Below are 21,898 nucleotides of genomic sequence, written 5' to 3' on the forward strand. Positions count from 1 at the left end.
ACTTATCAATTTTTCTCATGTACATCTATATCAAAAACACTTGTAAACTTTTTGTTTTAATTTTTAAATTTTTGGTTTCCGTACTTTGTGGTCCAGGCTCTAACGCACACCTCAGAATTTTAATGAACTACTGTTCTGCCACATCAAAAATACCCATTCCTGTGTCTCGATACATCTTCTATCATAATATGTAATCAGGTTTTTAAAATAGTAAACCACATAGGAGCCTATCCGTGACCCACCCCCCACTCACACACACAGACATTCCGCTTTATATTATAGATATATATATATTTATATATATTTGTATATATATTTATATATATGTATCTATATATTTATATATATATACTTATAAATATATATATCTATATTTATATATATATATTAATATATATATATTATATATAGACTTATATCTATATATTTATATATATATATATATTTATAGATATATATATATTTATATATTTTTTTTTCATGTATGTATATTATATATATATATTTATATGTCCATATATATATTTATATATATTTTATGTATTTATTCATAACTATATTCATATATTTATATATATATGCATATATATACATATATATCTATACATGCATATATAAATATATTTATATATATATATATATATATATGTATGTATATATATAGATGTTTATATATATATTATATATTTATATATATATATTTATATATATATATATTTACATATATATATATATATATATATATATATGTATTTATATATATTTATATATATATACATACATATTTATATATATGTTTATATATATAGTTATATATATATATATTTATATATTTATATATATTTATGTATATATATGTATATATATAATTTTATATATTTATATATATTTATGTTTCTATATATTTATATATATTTATGTTTCTATATATTTATATATATACATATGTGTATATATATTTATATATATATATTTATATATATTTACCTATATTTGTGTACAGTAAATATATATTTACCTATATTTGTATACAGTAAAACTCCTTTAGTTTGAACTTCCTCTAAAGTTGGACTTCCTCTAAAGTTGCACTTTCTATCATTTGGACTTCTTCTAAACCTTGACTTTCTCTAAACTTGATCTGTCTCGTCATTGAAATTGTATTAGCATATTTGATGCGGAGTTGCAGTAAAACTGTTTACATGGTTTAGTCAGATATTGCGCAGAAATGTTAATGTTGGTACTATGTAATTAATGTAGATTAGCTATTGATAATTAATTTACACTTACTGTAATTTTTTTTTCAGATTGCTATATTTAAAGCAAGCACATTAACAAAAGCATGGGGTAAATTATGCCCAGCACCAAAGAATTCTGAACTGAAAGAATCAGAGAATACATCCGGTCTAGAAAAAATTCTTGAAACCAAACGCTTACCGACCTATCATGCTGTTCTTAAATCACTTAATGCAAATGGTGTTGAAATGGGGGCGCAACAAGATGAGGAAACTACTGATCAATATCCTGAAGGCAGTAATGGTGATGAAAATAGCGACAGCTCCCATTCTCTTGCCCCTAATGTAAATAACCAAGAACACTCTGATGAAGCAATATCTTGGGATGATGCAGAAAAATCTATGGAGACGGTTATAAAATTTCTAAAAAAAAGTCCTTACTTTAGTGACAACTATGTTTTGCAAGCAATTTCACTCCGAAGAGATATAATCATAAAGAAGCAACAGAACCAAGAAATTGTAGATTTTCGTGATCACTTACGGAATACAATGACAGCGCCCGAGAGCTCATTCGATGAAAATAGAAACTGCAATGAGACTCATTCAATGAATAAATAAAAAAAACTGTATTTTACATAAATGTATGATTTCTGTAAATGATAACTTAGGTAATAAATACCTAATAAGTAAGAGTAGATTTAATTTATTTTCAATGTTTTTGTTCCTGGTAATAATATTCAACAATTCTTTCTTGCAATATATCGTAAACTCAACTTAATATATACTTGAAGTATCATATATCATTTACTATTTCGTAATTCTTAGAAAATTAAAGTTAACTACGGCACATTTTTTTATTACGAAACTTTACCAGCATCCTTTAATTCAAACGAAGCGGATGTTCAAATTATAGGAGTAATACTATATATATATATATATATATATATATATATATATATATATATATATATATATATATATGTATGTATGTATGTATGTATATGTATATATATATATATTTACATATATTTATATATATATACTTATTTATATATTTATATATATATTTATATACATACTTATATATATATTTATATATATATATATATTTATATGTATATTTATATATATATATTTATTTATATACACATATATTTATATATATATATAAATATATATATATATATATATATATATATATATATATATATTTATATTTAGCCAGTAGAGTTTAGTTTCCTAGAAGTACATCCAATGAAACAACATGTGTCTACCAAAGAGTGCTCAATGAGTAAACAGAGCAGGTATATGAAATTTATTTATAGAAACATTGATGGCTACATATGTGCATACATGTTTCTGTAATCACCCGCGTTGGGGGATTACGTTTCAGGCCAAGAATTATCGTCGAGAACTGATATTTCAAACAAAAACATTTTCTTATTTCGTTTACAAAGTTAGAATGTAACATGGGTGGGGGTTATGAGCGGGGAGAGGACAAGTGAGGTCGTCGAAGATAATAAACATCTTTTTTATTTCCCTTTTTTTATATTCCCTTTTTCTTAAGTTTATCCATCCCATCTTTTGGTTTATGGCATAAGGTACTTGAGAATGTAGTATTTTTGTCTTGCGGTCTGTAAATTAAAAACATTCTCATGGGCATAGAGTGCTGACCGGTGCCGTTTAATCCACACACACACACACACACACACACACACACACACACACACACACACACACACACACTAGAAGCAAACATACGCTTATATCTATGATATCTTTGAACAAACGCCGTCTTATCTCTCTGCTTTACTTTTGGCAACCCGCTTTTGCCTGGGAGTCCAATATTTAACATTAATATAATATTTATATTCATCTTTGCAATTATATAGACTATTATTCTCTCCTTTCTCTCTCTCTCTCTCTCTCTCTCTCTCTCTCTATCTCTATATATCTATATATACTTTTCTCTCTCAATATCTCTACATTTATTTCTCTATATCTCTCTATCAATATCTCGTCTCGGTTCTCTATAGCTACCACAACCCCTTTTCTCTATATCTTTTATATCTCTGTATTTGTCTTTAACTCTTTCTTGTTATTTCGCTTTGGTTTTATATCTCTCTATCTCCTTCTATTTATCTTTATATTTACCTCTCTCTATCTCCCTAATCACAGAAACAAATCATCCTTATTTTAAGATCCATTTCACTTGCACTTGTTTTCTATTTCCAATTGACTTTGATTCGTATTTATTGGTCAAACAACGTTCGTTTTCACATCGTTTTCACATCGATACACGTTGTAGACAGACTCCCGATAATTTTGAAAGCTACATAATGAGAAATTATGCGATTTTATTTGTCAGATTAAATTTGATTACAAAATGTCTTCTTATGATTCATGCCCAGACATGGAAAGAGACGAGGATTTGGGTTAGTGCTAATTTGAATGCAACGAGAATAAACAATAACAGTGGCCGTCGAGACTGATTTACAACAAAATCAATAACCCAGAATCGATCAAAACCTCTATCAAATCAAGCAGAGACCAACTAACCTACTCAGCCCGTTCTGATGAAATACGCACATATCTATCTATCTATCTATCTATCTATCTATCTATATATATATATATATATATATATATATATACTTTATTTACTCACATAAAATTAATATACGAAAGTATAAATTTATGCGTAAATTTTAAGTATTTACTTCAAAAGTGCTGAATACGTAGGTAGAGCTAGTTAGTAAGTTATAAAATATATATGGCGATTAAGCTACACTGAATATTCCGCGTTTCATCGACTCTAGGACTCTTCAGGCTTATGCGCCTATCTATCTATCTATCTATCTATCTAAATCTCTATATATATATATACATGTATATGTATGTACATATATGTGTATGCGTACATATCACGTTAATACGGGTAGATATACAAGTATGTATTCATTTTAAGAAGGGTTTTCTTTTATTGGTCACAACCTTGCGTACAATTATAAATTGAACAAATTGTGCTTAATCAGCGCATAGAAAAAAAAACAATATTTCAAAAGTTTAACAATCACAAATAGAAAGAGAGAGAGAGAGAGAGAGAGAGAGAGAGAGAGAGAGAGCTGTACACACAAATATGACCTTTCTTTAAAAGTTTATTTATTCATTACTTGAATATTTTATGGATCGATAAATATTATAACTTATTTAGGCACCGCCAAAACTGGGGGCGGGGGGGGGGGCAGGTAAGTACGTTTTGACGGACCGTCTTTTTAAAAATCTACCAAAAATCAGATAATTATCCGATCAATACGAAATTTTCAGCGATTATTAAGAGAAGAATGAACTTTATAATAGTGTACTTATTTTTCATAAACAATATTTATATATATATTTTTTTTTGCTTACAACTCCCCCTTGTTTTGAGGGGGTTCCAAATATGCTTAAAATAATCATCTGAAACTGAACAAAACATATTGTGTTGGTGTAAGGGATAGGATTATAGATTTTAAAAAAAAATTGTTTGCATACCTTATTTTGACGTCTGAATATCAGAACTTCGATTGTGTTTAATTATCCCGCTTTTGAGTTTTGAAGTGTGAAATTCGGTGAATATGTTAAGTAAAATAATTAATTTAAGTTAAGCAAAACAAAAAAAAATGTTTTTAATATTTATACGAAAAAAGCCATTTTAAAATCTTTGATAAATAAATTAACATTTTTTTTAGCGAGTCGAATAATGCATGACCATTATTAAGCAGGGCATGCTTTGAAGAATCGATACAAAAAAAAATTCGATAAATATTGTGCTCTTTGTGTTAAAGATAGCATCATTTTTTCGATCTCGTTTGAAAACGTTTGCCGCCTTTCGACTACGGTAGACCAAACGCGCTGAAATAATTTTTTTTTATTCTGCTTTAAATTGCCCCCCCCCCCCACCACCACCATTTTGGGGAGCCTAGCCCCCATACACATACACATTAAAAACCAATCTCCTACAAATGGTCACCTATCTGGTACTGGCCAGCCTCAGCGTTAATAATACATTGAAATTTTCGTCACTGAAAAATAAGTTTTTTTTGGACTGTTTGGTCTTCCATAGTTAGCTTTTTATCAACTACAAACGTAAACATTGTCTAGATCGACGCGAAGTAACTGGTTGCCTATATGAATAAGTGGAATTATTTGAAATACCGGTACTTATATTATAATATGTTTGCATATTCTCATAGAAAATCATCCTAAATCTTAGTTAGACAACAAATAAATAAATTAATTATTTCAAAACCCTTTTTTTTTAATATTTATGTACGTTTTTTGTGCAAGACAATGTCAATTGTTAACTTTTGGGGAAAATTTAAGATTTAAAATTTAATTAAAAATAGTAGAAAAAGTTTTCTATATGATAAAATTCAGGGTTTTATCTTTCTGGAAAAACAAAAGTTACTCAGATTTTAATAAATGTAATTTCGTTTTAAAAAACAACTTGATTTTTCGGCCATTTTTGGCGGTGTCTAAATTTATTTCATTTGTTTTTTCATTATCGATTCTTCCTGTTTTTTTTTGTTGTTTTTTTTGTTGAATTTTCTATTTTGTATGGTGAGCTTTTTTTTATTTTCTTTGTGACTTTAGTTATATTTTAATTATATACGTGTATGTGTGTGTGCGTGTGTGTGTGCGTTCACAGACTGTTTCCATGTATCACAGTTCTTCAGCAGGTGTCTCAAGCCGATTAAATCTCGACACTTTTGACATCAGTCAGCGTTTCTAACCATTCAGCTATCTGGCAGATAGTTAAAGTAAGCGAAATCTACGATGAAAAACATTGTCAAATGCGGAGAGCTCAAAGCTAGTTGCAGTTGGCGTTTGTACTTACTAAAATATTTTATACCAAAAACTTTAACACATAACAAAAATTTATGTATTAGTGATGGGACGAATTCAAAATTTTTTTTCCCGATTCCGATACAACTATCGATTTCGTTCTAAATTTCCGATTCTGATACGATTCCCGATTCCGATTCTTTTAAGATTTATAAATATTTAATTAGAGATTTGTTTTTCTTTTTTTGTTTTTGTTTTTGTTTTTTTGTTTTTGTAAATTTATTTATTACATAAACCCCCAGGTAATATTCGTGTATATTTTTTCTCAAATTCTTTCCTTGTAATTATTTCAAATTGTAAGACAACAAAAGACTTATTTTGATTTTAAAACAAAGCCAATTTGTATCAGTTCGTCGTTTATGTGCAACATGTTACTTCAAAGTTTTCATACACAGTTCAAAATAGTCGGCGATTATTAGGCAATATGAGAAGTCTGTGCTTTCTCTCTATGAATGAAGTTAAGGTTTTATTTTTATTTTAAAACTTTGATGGATTATTAAATTGATTTGCTTTGCTGTAAAAAACGAGATGCAAATAATAATAATAATAATAATAATAATAATAATAATAATAATAATAATAATAATAATGATGATAATAATAATAATAATAATAATAATAATAATAATAATAATAATAATAATAATAATGACGACGACGACGACGACGATGATGACAAATTTGTAAATTAACGCTCTCAACTAAATCCCCATTCCAAAAAGAAATATTACTTTTATAGTTGATTACGTGATTACGTGTGAACCCCTTAAGAAATTTGAAGGAAAAAATCATTTTAGTATTTAGAGTGTACGATCAGCTTCTAATTTAAATTTTTAAAAATCTGTCATTCTTTTTTGGATGCCGGCACGCCAGGGCCGTCACAGGTAGGGGTGGGGCTAGTCTTTTTTAAATAGGGCTTAATCACGATCAACGGAAAACTGAAAATGTTTTATGTTAGTTTGACCGATTCTTTTAGCAAACTAGTGTGAAAAGTCTGTAAAGAAGTAGAGATAAAAACTATAAAACTTTATTGCTGTTATATCCCCTCTCTTTCTTTCTCTTTCTTTATTCGTTTGACATTTCATCATAATTTATAACCCTAGCAAAGCCATTATGCCAGCGTCAGCCGAAAGTCAGACTTATAAAATCAACAGTAGGTTCTTTGATATGACAGGGGCGGTCTAGAATGAATGTTCTGCTTAGAGCACAATTGAACAATGATACTTGACTTTTGTGTTTTCAACTTTAATTTAAGTCATTATATAAAATAATTTTATAAAATATACATTAGGTTCTCTACAGTGCAATGTAGACCACAATGTATTGTGGACTAAGTCACTGCATGAAGGCATGTCTTCCTCTCGGTGCACCGCGATGAGTCTCCAACTAGAGCAGGCAATTAATCGATTTGATTGAAAAAAAAAACGGACGAATTTACCGATTTCGATGACAATAAAAATATGGGAGTGCGAAACATTCGTTGATCATCATTCAATCACGGGAAACGTCGGGTCTCTCTGCTGGTAATAGCTTATTCTCTTTCACTACACACCAGTTATAATTGCGAATTTGGGAAAAACATAAACAAACATAAACAAAAAAAAGCAATGATAATTTCATAAATATTGGCAAACCAGAACAGTCACCTATTGAAAGTTAGCAGTAAACGTTGTTTGATCAGATCCTTTTCCTGATATTAAACTTGATCAGTAATATAACTTCCGGCGAGAGTTTTAATTTCCCAAGTTTATTTATTTATTAAATGGTTAGGTGAAAGTACAGAATAGTTAACAAAGAACCTTCCTCTTCATGTTAAGGGTGTCTTTCTAAATAATAATGTTATTATTTCAGCACGGTCAGTAACTTCGAAAGATATGACTCGTGGCGGTCATTTTTTTTCTTATTCTCACGTGACACTACTACTTGTTTTTCGAACCGACTAAACGCTTTAAAGTCTATTGTAAAACAAACCAAACATTTTATATTAAAAAAACTGTTTTAATTAATTATTTTTAAATATAAATTTGTAATTCAATTTTGCCAATTTTCTGCATAATAACATTTTTTTTACAAGTAAAAATCGTTTTGGTGCAAAAAATTAAAAGCAGTGGCCGCTAGCGATTAAATCTTTGAATCAAGTTGCCATTTTAAAGACTTAAAAAATAAAGTGAATTTAGGTAAATATGGCAACGGTAAAATTTATTTAGACTTTTTTTCAGATTATTATACATAAATATTTATAATAAAATAATTATTAAATAAAACGTTATAATAATTTTTTAGTGCTTCTACAGAATTTGAACCTAACTAAACCGACTTTTTCCAAACTAAAGCTAAGGGGGCTTAGCCCGCATTTTTCAAACAGCCCTAATTTTCTGTTGTCAACGGGCCATTTTTACCTATTTATTCATTTTTGCCATTTTTACCGGTGTCATTTTTACCTGTGCCATTTTCACCGAACACCATGAAAAACCATGTTTATTATTTTCAAACATCCAACTCATATTCTAATACACTTAAAAAAGAAAAACACGATTCTCCATTTTTAGGCGATTACATGTAAACAACTTGAAAACTTTAGTAGTAAAAATAAAATAAACACAAAACAAAAATTAGGCAAATTGTGAAAGAATTGAAAAGAAATGACACGAAACGTGTCAAGTTGAAAAGAGGGTAGACAGAAGGGCTGCCAAAGTAATGGCTGGAAATCCTTCACGACTGTGGCAATTGTTATTTCAAGCATATTTGATGAAGAAAACCTCAAATAAAATATATCCAATTCCTGACTCTCCAAGCCTAATTTAATTTGTTTTTATTAGTTTTTATGGTAAGCAAAATTAATATTCTAGAGTTCACTTTGCCTATTCAATATTACAGATTTTAAAAAGCTTTTCGCACTTATTTGATAAACGGCCATATGGTGCCTATTTGAGACGTTACACTTTAATATCAAAAGATTTAAAATGCTTGGACATTTTTTTCTTGTTCTGCTTGATCTTGGTGTTGTCTGATCAATCACCACATCCTCTAAAATATTTCATGTTTCCTTATATTTGGTTTGGTTTTGGCATAAATGAAAAATATAGATGAAAAAAAGTTTACCAAGATCTTGGATATATAAATAGCAAACATTTAGAATTATGTTAACTTAATAAAAAAAAAAACTTTTATTTACATTTAAAATACCCAAAACATATGAGATTTTACTTTTTTATGCGATTATGCGTAAGCACATTAAAACGTTAATTTAGAATTTAGAATGGGAGTTCATATAAATATAATGTAAAATGACCCCATTTCCTGTACATTCTAACTTTTTAAACAGCTAAGTAATTTTTACTAAGTCCGATCAGTTAAATTTATATACGAAACATTGTTTGGCGTTTTTACCACTAAATTTTTCAAATTGTTTACATGTACTCGTCTAAAAATGGAGATTTTTTTTAGGTATATTAGAATTTAAGTTAGATCTTCAAAATAAACAAATGTATTTTTATTGACTAGATAAATGTATAAAGATTTTTGTAAAAATAAACTTTATTCATTTTTATTTTTTAGAAAAAATATATTCCGGTACGTCACATAGATTTATCAAAAAAGTTATTTTTGTTTTAGAGGCAAAACATAGACCCCATTAATGGATTTAAAAAAATAATAAACATGGTTTTTCATATGTACTTTTATGTTTATTCGTTAGATAAAAATGTGAAAATAAGGGTTTTTTTCTGTAGGAATTTGTTTTTTTGACGGAATGAAATTTGGCGCATTGGCGTACTTTTTGGCGAACCAAAATGGCGTATTAAAATCTGACGTGCTGGCGTGCCAAAAAAAAAATACTCGACGATTAGTATGCAAGATAAGAAAACAGTGTAAGGAAAGAAGAAAGTTTGTACCATGTTAAGAATGAGTTTCTACATTATAACGTACTATTTAGTAAAGCATTCTTGACATTAGGAGGGATACTGTTAATTATTCTGTACCTTCCCTCTTTGAAAAACTGTTCATATTTTTTTCTCACAATTATACACATTTGGTCGATTATTAGATTGATTTGTGTAACTGTAGAAAAAAAAACAATTCCAGATACTACTACTACCTATCATAATAATAATAATAATAATAACAACAACAACCATAACAACAGCAAATATGTTAATTTTTTAGCTAAATCATTTACCCAAAATGAGATTCTAAATTTTTAAATGATTATGTGGCGAAAAGAGAGAAAAAAAACAATTCTGTGAGGATTATGTGTAGGAAAACAGTTTTGCACGTAAAATTAACGTGAAATAATACTCATTTCCAGCCCATTCTTGCTTAATCGCTCAAAAGTCGAAAATTAAACAAAATACTCGCGGAGCATAACATTTTCGATCGATTGTTAATATCTATTTATGTGTTTCTATCAGCGTTTGTTTAATTTACAATTTTGAGCGGTTATCAATAGTCCTTTCGTTATTGAGCAGGCATTCTAAAAATTCTAACTCAAATAAAAGACACTAAGTTTGTTTTGAACAAAAAACACACTTTAAAAGAAGTTTAAACAGAAATAAATAAATTTGGGTTTGTAGAAGAGTCTTGCCTTTGGTAACTTTTATTTGTCGCATATTTGTTTATCATTTGTCTTCTTTTTCTGTTAATTACAAATTAATAAATGTCCCAATCCCATTCTTCTTTTTGGGGCACGTGCATAAGTTTAAAAGCAGATATAATTTCCTTTTTAATTAAGAAAATCTTCAGAATGTTTTCTCTTTATTCCATCTGGATCCATCATCAGGGATTGTTATCAAGTAAAGAACATGGTGTTTAGATATTGATAAGTAATTTTTATTTACTTTTATTTTTATTTCCATAACAGTTACAGTATTAATTATGCACTTATATATATATATATATATATATATATATATATATATATATATATATATGTGTGTGTGTGTGTGTGTGTGTGTGTGTGTGTGTGTGTGTGTGTGTGTGTGTGTGTGTGTGCAAAGACACACACACACACATATATATATATAGTATTTGACGGTTTGTAGAATGGTTACTTTAAACCATTGTAATTAATTTAATGCATGCTTTTATCAAACATAACAACATGATTAATGATTAATGTATAACTTATTATTTATTAAATAATTTATCATATTTTTTGTTAAAATATTCTTATTAGTAGGAAAACGATCTTCTTTAGTCAACAAAAAAAGATGTCATCTTCCATCATGATAATGCTCATCCTCACTTAGCAATACCGACAAAAGTCTTCTAGAAGAAATTGGTGGGGTAATTTTGCACAATCCTACATATGCTCTTAACCTAATGCCCTCAGATGATAATTATTGCGAGGATTATAACACAATTAAGATTGTTTTATGTTAATATAACGAGAGGAGATTAGACGTGAATAAGATTCCTATTTTCCATTGAGATTGGACATGAATTGCATTCTTATTTCACATTGAGATTCGAAATGAATTGGATCCAACTTTCATATTAAGATAGGACATGAATTGGATTCATTTTCTCATTGAGATTCGACATGAATTGGATTCATATTTCACATTGAGATTCGACATGAATTGGATTCATATTTGACATTGAGATTGGACATTAATTGGATTCATATTTCACATTGAGATTCGACAGGAATTGGATTAAAATTTCACATTGAGATTCAACATGAATTAGATTCATATTTCACATTGAGATTGGACATGAATTGGATTCATATTTCACATTGAGATTCGACATAAATTGGATTCATATTTTACATTGAGATTGGACATGAATTGGATTCATATTTCACATTGAGATTCGACATGAATTGGATTCATATTTCACATTTAAATTGGACATGAATTGGATTCATATTTCAACTTCGGATTGAACATGAATTGGATTAATATTTCACATTGAGATTCGACATGAATTGGATTAAAATTTCACATTGAGATTCAACATGAATTGCATTCATATTTCACATTGAGATTGGACATGAATTAAATTCATATTTCACATTATGATTGGACATGAATTGGATTCATATTTCACATTGAGATTGGACAGGAATTGGATTCATATTTCACATTGAGATTCGACATGAATTGGATTCATATTTCACATTGAGATTGGAGATAAATTGGATTCATATTTTACATTGAGATTACACATGAATTGGATTCATATTTGACATTGACATTGGACAGGAATTGGATTCATATTTAACATTGAAATAGGACATTAATTGGCTTCACATTTAACATTTAAATTAGACATGAATTGGATTCATATTTCACATTGAAATTGGACATTAATTGGCTTCACATTTAACATTTAAATTAGACATGAATTGGATTCATATTTCACATTGAGATTCGACATGAATTGGATTCATATTTCACATTGAGATTGGACATGAATTGGATTCATATTTCACATTGAAATTAGACATAAATTGGATTCATATTTCACATTGAGATTGGACATGAATTGGATTCATATTCCACATTGAAATTTGACATGAATTGGATTCATATTTCACATTGAGATTCGACATGAATTGGATTCATATTTCACATTGAGATTGGACATGAATGGGATACATATTTCACATTGAAATTAGACATAAATTGGATTCATATTTCACATTGAGATTGGACATGAATTGGATTCATATTCCACATTGAAATTGGACATGAATTGGATTCAAATTTCACATTGAGATTGGACATGAATTGGATTCATATTTCACATTGAGATTCGACATGAATTGGATTCATATTTCACATTGAGATTGGACATGAATTGGATTCATATTTAACATTGCGATTGGACATTAACTGAATTCATATTACATATTGAGATTGGACATGAATTGAATTCATATTTCTCATTGAGATTGGAAAGGAATTGGATTCGTACTTCACATTGAGATTGGACATGAATTGGATTCATATTTCAGATTGAGATTCGACATGAATTGGATACATATTTACATTGAGATTGGACATGAATTGGATTCATATTTCACATTGAGATTCGACATGAATTGGATTCAAATTTCACATTGAGATTGGACATGATTTGGATTAAAATTTCACATTGAGATTCAACATGAATTGGATTCATATTTCATATTGAAATATGACATGAATTGGATTCAAATTTCACATTGAGATTCAACATGAATTGCATTCAGATGTCACATTGAGATTCGACATGAATTAAATTCAAATTTAACATTGACATCGGACATTAATTGGGTTAAACTTTCACATTGACATTGGACATGAATTGGGTTAAAATTTCACATTGAGATTCGACATGAATTGGATTCATATTTCACATTGAGATTAGACATGCATAGGATTCATATTTCACATTGAGATTGGACATGAATTGGATTAATATTTCACATTGAGATTACACATGAATTGGATTCATATGTGACATTTACATTGGACAAGAATTGGATTAATATTTCACATTAAAAATAGAAATGAATTGGATTCAAATTAAACATTGAGATTGGACCTGAATTGGATTCATATTTCACATTGAGATTGGACATGAATTGGATTCATATGTGACATTGAGATTGGACATGAATTAAATGCAAATTAAAGATTGACATTGGACATGAATTGGGTTCAAATTTCACATTGAGATTGGACATGAATTAGATTAATATTTCACATTGATATAAGACATGAATTGGATTCAAATTTCACATTGAGATTCAACATGAATTGCATTCAGATTTCACATTGAGATTGGACATGAATTGGATTCATATTTCACATTGAGATTGGACATGAATTGGATACATATGTCACATTGAGATTGGACATGAATTGGATACATATTTCACATTGAGATTACACATGAATTGGATTCATATGTGACATTTACATGGGACATGCATTGGATTAATATTTCACATTAAAATTAGAAATGAATTCAAATTAAACATTGAGATTGGACCTGAATTAGATTCATATTTCACATTGAGATTACACATGAATTGGATTCATATTTGACATTGAGATTGGACATGAATTAAATTCAAATTTAACATTGACATTGGACATGAATTGGGTTAAAATTTCACAATGAGATTGGACACGAAGTAGATTCATATTTCACATTGAAATCGGACATGCATTGGATTCATATTTCACATTGAGATTCGACATGAATTGGATTCATATTTCACATTGAGATTGGACATGACTGGATTCATATTTCACATTGAGATTCGACATGAATTAGATTCATATTTCACATTGAGATAGGACATGAATTAGATTCATATTTCACATTGAGATTAGACATAAATTGGATTCATATTTCACATTGAGATTGGACATGAATTGGATACATATTTCACATTGAGATTGGACATGAATTGGATTCATATTTCACATTGAGATTCGACATGAATTGGATTCAAATTTTACATTTAAATTAGACATGAATTGTATTCATATTTCACATTGAGATTCGACATGAATTAGATTCATATTTCACATTGAGATTGGACATGAATTTGATTCATATTTCACATCGAAATTAGACATGAATTGGATTCATATTCCACATTGAAATTGGACATGACTTGGATTCAAATTTCACATTGAGATTACACATGAATTGAATGTACTGGGCATTGAAATTGGACATGAATTGGATTAATATTTCACATTGAGATTGGACATGAATTGGATTCATATTCCACATTGCGATTCGACATGAATTGGATACATATTTCACATTGAAATTGGACATTAATTGGATGAATATTTCACATTGAAATTGGAAATTAATTGGATTCATATTTCACATTGAAATTGGACATGAATTGGCTTCACATTTTAGATTTAAATTAGACATGAATTGGATTCATATTTCACATTGAGATCTGACATGAATGTAATTCATATTTCACATTGAGATTGGACATGAATTGGATACATATTTCACATCGAAATTAGACATAAATTGGATTAATATTTCACATTGAGATTGGACATGAAATGGATTCAAATTTCACATTGAGATTGGGCAGGAATTGGATTCATATTCCACATTTAAATTGGCCATGACTTGGATTCAAATTTCACATTGAGATTACACATAAAATGCATATATTGGGCATTAGAATTGGACATGAATTGGATTCATATTTCACATTGAGATTGGACATGAATTGGATACATATTTCACATTGAGATTCGACATGAATGGGATACATATTTCACATTGAGATTGAACATGAATTGGATTCATATTTCACATTGAGATTCGACATGAATTGGATACATATTTCACATTGAGATTCGACATGAATGGGATACATATTTCACATTGAGATTGAACATGAATTGGATTTATATTTCACATTGAGATTGGACATGAATTGCATACATATTTCACATTGAGATTGGACATGAATTGAATTCATATTTCACATTGAGATTGGACATGAATTAGATTCATATTTCACATTGAGATTCGACATGAATTGCATACATATTTCACATTGAGATTCGACATGAATGGGATACATATTTCACATTGAGATTGAACATGAATTGGATTTATATTTCACATTGAGATTGGACATGAATTGAATTCATATTTCACATTGAGATTGGACATGAATTGAATTCATATTTCACATTGAGATTGAACATGAATTGGATTCATATTTCACATTGAGATTCGACATGAATTGCATACATATTTCACATTGAGATTCGACATGAATGGGATACATATTTCACATTGAGATTGAACATGAATTGGATTTATATTTCACATTGAGATTGGACATGAATTGCATACATATTTCACATTGAGATTGGACATGAATTGAATTCATATTTCACATTGAGATTGGACATGAATTGGATTCATATTTCACATTGAGATTGGACATGAATTGGCTTCATATTTCACATTGAGATTGGACATGAATTGAATTCATATTTCACATTGAGATTGGACATGAATTGGATTTATATTTCACATTGAGATTGGACATGAATTGCATACATATTTCACATTGAGATTGGACATGAATTGGATGTATATTTCACATTGAGATTGGACATGAATTGGATTCATATTTCACATTGAGATTGGACATGAATTGGATTCATATTTCACATTGAGATTAGACATACATGGTATGTATTGGGCATTTAAATTGGACATGAATTAGATTCATATTTCACATTGCGATTCGACATGAATTGGATTCATATGTGACATTGAGATTGGACATGAATTAAATGCAAATACACCATTGACATTGGACATGAATTAGGTTCAAATGTCACATTGAGATTGGACATGAATTAGATTCATATTTCACATTGATACAAGACATGAATTGGATTCATATTTCACACTGAGATTCGGCATGAATAGGATTCATATTTCACATTGAGATTCGACATGAATTGGATTCATATTTCACATTGAGATTGGATATGAATTGCATTCATATTTCACATTGAGATGCGACATTAATTGGATTTATATTTCACATTTAGATTGGACATGAATTAAATTCAATATTTCACATTGACATTGGACATGAATTGGATTCATATCTTACATTGAAAATTGGACATGAATCGGATTCACATTTCACATTGAAATTAGAAATAAATTGGCTTCATATTTCACATTGAGATTGGACATGAATTGGATTCATAGTCTTAATTGCGATTAGACATGAATTGGATTCATATTTCACATTGAGATTGGACATGAATTGGATGTATATTTCACATTGAGATTGGACATGAATTGGATATATATTTAACATTGAGATTGGACATTAATTGGATTCATATTTCACATTGAGATTGGACATAGATTGGGTGCATATTTCACATTGAGATTTGATATAGATTGGATTCATATTTTACATTGAGATTGGACATGAATTAGCTTCATATTTCACATTGAAATTGGACATGAATTGGATTCATATTTCACATTGAGATTCGACATGAATTGGATTCATGTTTCACATTGTAATTGGACATTAATTGGCTTCGCATTTAACATTTTAATTAGACATGAATTGGATTCATATTTCACATTGAGATTCGACATGAATTGGATTAATATTTCACATTGAGATTCGACATGAATTGGATTCATATTTCGCATTGAGATTGGACATGAATTGGATACATATTTCACATCGAAATTGGACATGACTTGGATTCAAATTTCACATTGAGATTTCACACGAATTGCATATATTGGTCATTGAAATTGGACATGAATTGGATTAATATTTCACATTGAGATTGGACATGAATTGGATTCATATTCCACATTGAGATTGGACGTGAATTGGATTCATATGTGACATTGAGATTCGACATGAATTGGATTCATATTTCACATTGAAATTTGACATAGATTGGATTCATATTTAACATTGAAATTTGACATGAATTGGATTCATATTTCACATTGGAATTTGACATGAATTGGATTCAAATTTCACATTGAGATTCGACATGAATTGGATACATATTTCACATTGAGATTGGACATCAATTGAATTCATATTACTCATTGAGATGTGACATGAATGTAATTCATATTTCATATTGAGATTGGACAGAAATTGGATTCGTATTTCACATTGAGATTGGACATGAATTGGATTCATATTTCACATTGAGATGCGACAGTAATTGGATTTATATTTCACATTGAGATTGGACATGAATTAAATTCATATTTCATATTGACATTGGACATAGATTGGATTCATATTTTATATTGAAAATTGGACATGAATTGGATTCATATTTCACATAGAAATTGGACATGAATTGGATTCATATTTCACATTGGAATTAGAAATAAATTGGATTCATATTTCACAATGAGATTGGACATTACTTGGATTCATAGTCTTCATTTAGATTAGACATGAATTGGATTCCTATTTCACATTGAGATTCGACATGAATTGGATTCATATTTCACATTGAGATTGGACATGAATTGGATATATATTTCACATTTAGATTGGACATTAATTGGATTCATATTTGACATTGAGATTGGACATGAATTGGACTAATATGTCACAGGGAGATGTGACATGAATTGGATTCGTATTTCACATTGAGATTGGACATAAATTGGATTCATATTTCACATGGCGATTGGACACGAATTGGATTGATATTTTACATTGAGATTGGACATGAATTGCATATATTGGGCATTGTAATTGGACATGAATTGGATTCATATTTCACATTGAGATTGGACATGAATTGGATTCATATTTCACATTGAGATTACACATGCATTGTATATATTAGGCATTTTAATTGGACATGAATTGGATTCATATTGCACATTGAGATTACACATGAATTGGATTCATATTTGACATTGAGATTGGACATGAATTAAATTCAAATTTAACATTGACATTGGACATGAATTGGGTTAAAATTTCACAATGAGATTGGACACGAAGTAGATTCATATTTCACATTGAAATCGGACATGCATTGGATTCATATTTCTCATTGAGATTCGACATGAATTGGATTCATATTTCACATTGAGATTGGACATGACTGGATTCATATTTCACATTGAGATTGGACATGAATTAGATTCATATTTCACATTGAGATAGGACATGAATTAGATTCATATTTCACATTGAGATTAGACATGAATTGGATTCATATTTCACATTGAGATTGGACATGAATTGGATACATATTTCACATTGCGATTGGACATGAATTGGATACATATTTCACATTGAGATTGAACCTGAATTAGATTCATATTTCACATTGAGATTGGACATGAATTGGATTCATATTTTATATTGAAACTTGGACATGAATTGGATTCATATTTCACATTGAGATGGGACATGAATTGAATTCATATTACACATTGAGATTGGACATGAATTGAATTCATATTTCACATTGAGATTGGACAGGAATTTGATTCATATTTCACATTGAGATGTGACATGAATTGGATTCGTATTTCACATTGAGATTGGACATGAATAAAATTAATATTTCACATTGACATTGGACATGAATTGGATTCATATTTTATATTGAAAATTGGACATAAATTGGATTCATATTTCACATTGAAATTTGACATGAATTGGATTCATATTTCACATTGAAATTAGAAATTAATTGGATTCATATTTCACATTGAGATTGGACATAGATTGCGTGCATATTTCACATTGAGATTGGGCATGCATTGGATTCATATTTCACATTGAAATTGAACATGAATGGGATTCATATTTCACATTGAGTTTCGTCATGAATTGGCTTCATATTTTACATTGAGATTGAACATGAATTGGATTCATATTTCACATTGAGATTAGACATGAATCGGACTCATATTCTACATTGAGATTGGACCTGAATTTGATTCATATTTCACATTGAGATTGGACATGAATTGGATTCATATTTCACATTGAGATTGGACATATATTGGCTTCATATTTTACATTGAGATTGAACATGAATTGGATTCATAGTGTTTATTGAGATTAGACATGAATCGGACTCATATTCTACATTGAGATTCGACATGAATTGGATTCATATTTCACATTGAGATTCGATATGAATTGGATTCATATTTCACATTGAGATTGGACATGAATTGGATTCATATTTCACATTGAGATTGGACATGAATTGGATATATATTTCACATTGAGATTGGACATTAATTGGATTCATATTTGACATTGAGATTGGACATGAATTGGACTAATATGTCACAGGGAGATTGGACATGAATTGGATTCGTATTTCACATTGAGATTGGACATAAATTAGATTCATATTTCACATGGCGATTGGACACGAATTGGATTGATATTTTACATTGAGATTGGACATGAATTGCATATATTGGGCATTGTAATTGGACATGAATTGGATTCATATTTCACATTGAGATTGGACATGAATTGGATTCATATTTCACATTGAGATTACACATGCATTGTATACATTAGGACTTTTAATTGGACATGAATTGGATTCATATTTCACATTGAGATTACACATCAATTGGATTCATATTTTACATTGAGATTGGACATGAATTAAATTCAAATTTAACATTGACATTGGACATGAATTGGGTTAAAATTTCACAATGAGATTGGACACGAAGTAGATTAATATTTCACATTGAAATCGGACATGCATTGGATTCATATTCACATTGAGATTGGACATGAATTAGATTCGTATTCCACATTTAGATTACACATTCATTGTATGTATTGGGCATTTAAATTGGACATGAATTGGATTCATATTTCACATTGAGATTCGACATGAATTGGATTCATATGTGACATTGAGATTGGAAAGGAATGGGATTCATATTTCACATTGAAATTTGACATGAATTGGATTCATATTTCACATTGAGATTCGACATGAATTGGATTCATATGTGACATTGAGATTCGACATGAATTGGATTCATATTTCACATTGAAATTTTACATAGATTGGATTCATATTTAACATTTAAATTTGACATGAATTGGATTCATATTTCACATTGGAATTTGACATGAATTGGATTCATATTTCACATTGAGATTCGACATGAATTGGATTCATATTTCACATTGAGATTTGACATCAATTGAATTCATATTACACATTGAGATTGGACATGAATGTAATTCATATTTCACATTGAGATTGGACAGAAATTGGATTCGTATTTCACATTGAGATTGGACATGAATTGGATTCATATTTCACATTGACATTGGAAATAGATTGGATTCATATTTTATATTGAAAATTGGACATGAATTGGATTCATATTTCACATAGAAATTGGACATGAATTGGATTCATATTTCACATTGAAATTAGAAATAAATTTGATTCATATTTCACATTGAGATTGGACATTAATTGGATTCATAGTCTTCATTGATATTAGACATGAATTGGATTCATATTTCACATTGAGATTGGACATGAATTGGATGTATATTTCACATTGAGATTGGACATAAATTGGATATATATTTCACATTGAGATTGGACATTAATTGCATTCATATTTGACATTGAGATTGGACATGAATTGGACTAATATGTCACAGGGAAATTGGACATGAATTGGATTCTTATTTCACATTGAGATTGGACATAAATTGGATTCATATTTCACATGGCGATTGGACACGAATTGGATTGATATTTTACATTGAGATTGGACATGAATAGCATATATTGGGCATTGTAATTGGACATGAATTGGATTCATATTTCACATTGAGATTGGACATGAATTGGATTCATATTTCACATTGAGATTACACATGCATTGTATATATTAGGCATTTTAATTGGACATGAATTGGATTCATATTTCACTTTGAGATTACACATGAATTGGATTCATATTTGACATTGAGATTGGACATGAATTAAATTCAAATTTAACATTGACATTGGACATGAATTGGGTTAAAATGTCACAATGAGATTGGACACGAAGTAGATTCATATTTCACATTGAAATCGGACATGCATTGGATTCATATTGTACATTGAGGTTCGACATGAATTGGATTCATATTTCACATTGAGATTGGACATTAATTGGATTCATATTTCACATTGAGATTGGACATGAATTAGATTCATATTTCACATTGAGATAGGACATGAATTTTA

Source organism: Euprymna scolopes, chromosome 39 (genome assembly GCF_053919585.1).
Source record: "Euprymna scolopes isolate OS-2025 chromosome 39, ASM5391958v1, whole genome shotgun sequence".
NCBI classification, from domain to species: Eukaryota; Metazoa; Mollusca; class Cephalopoda; order Sepiida; family Sepiolidae; genus Euprymna; species Euprymna scolopes.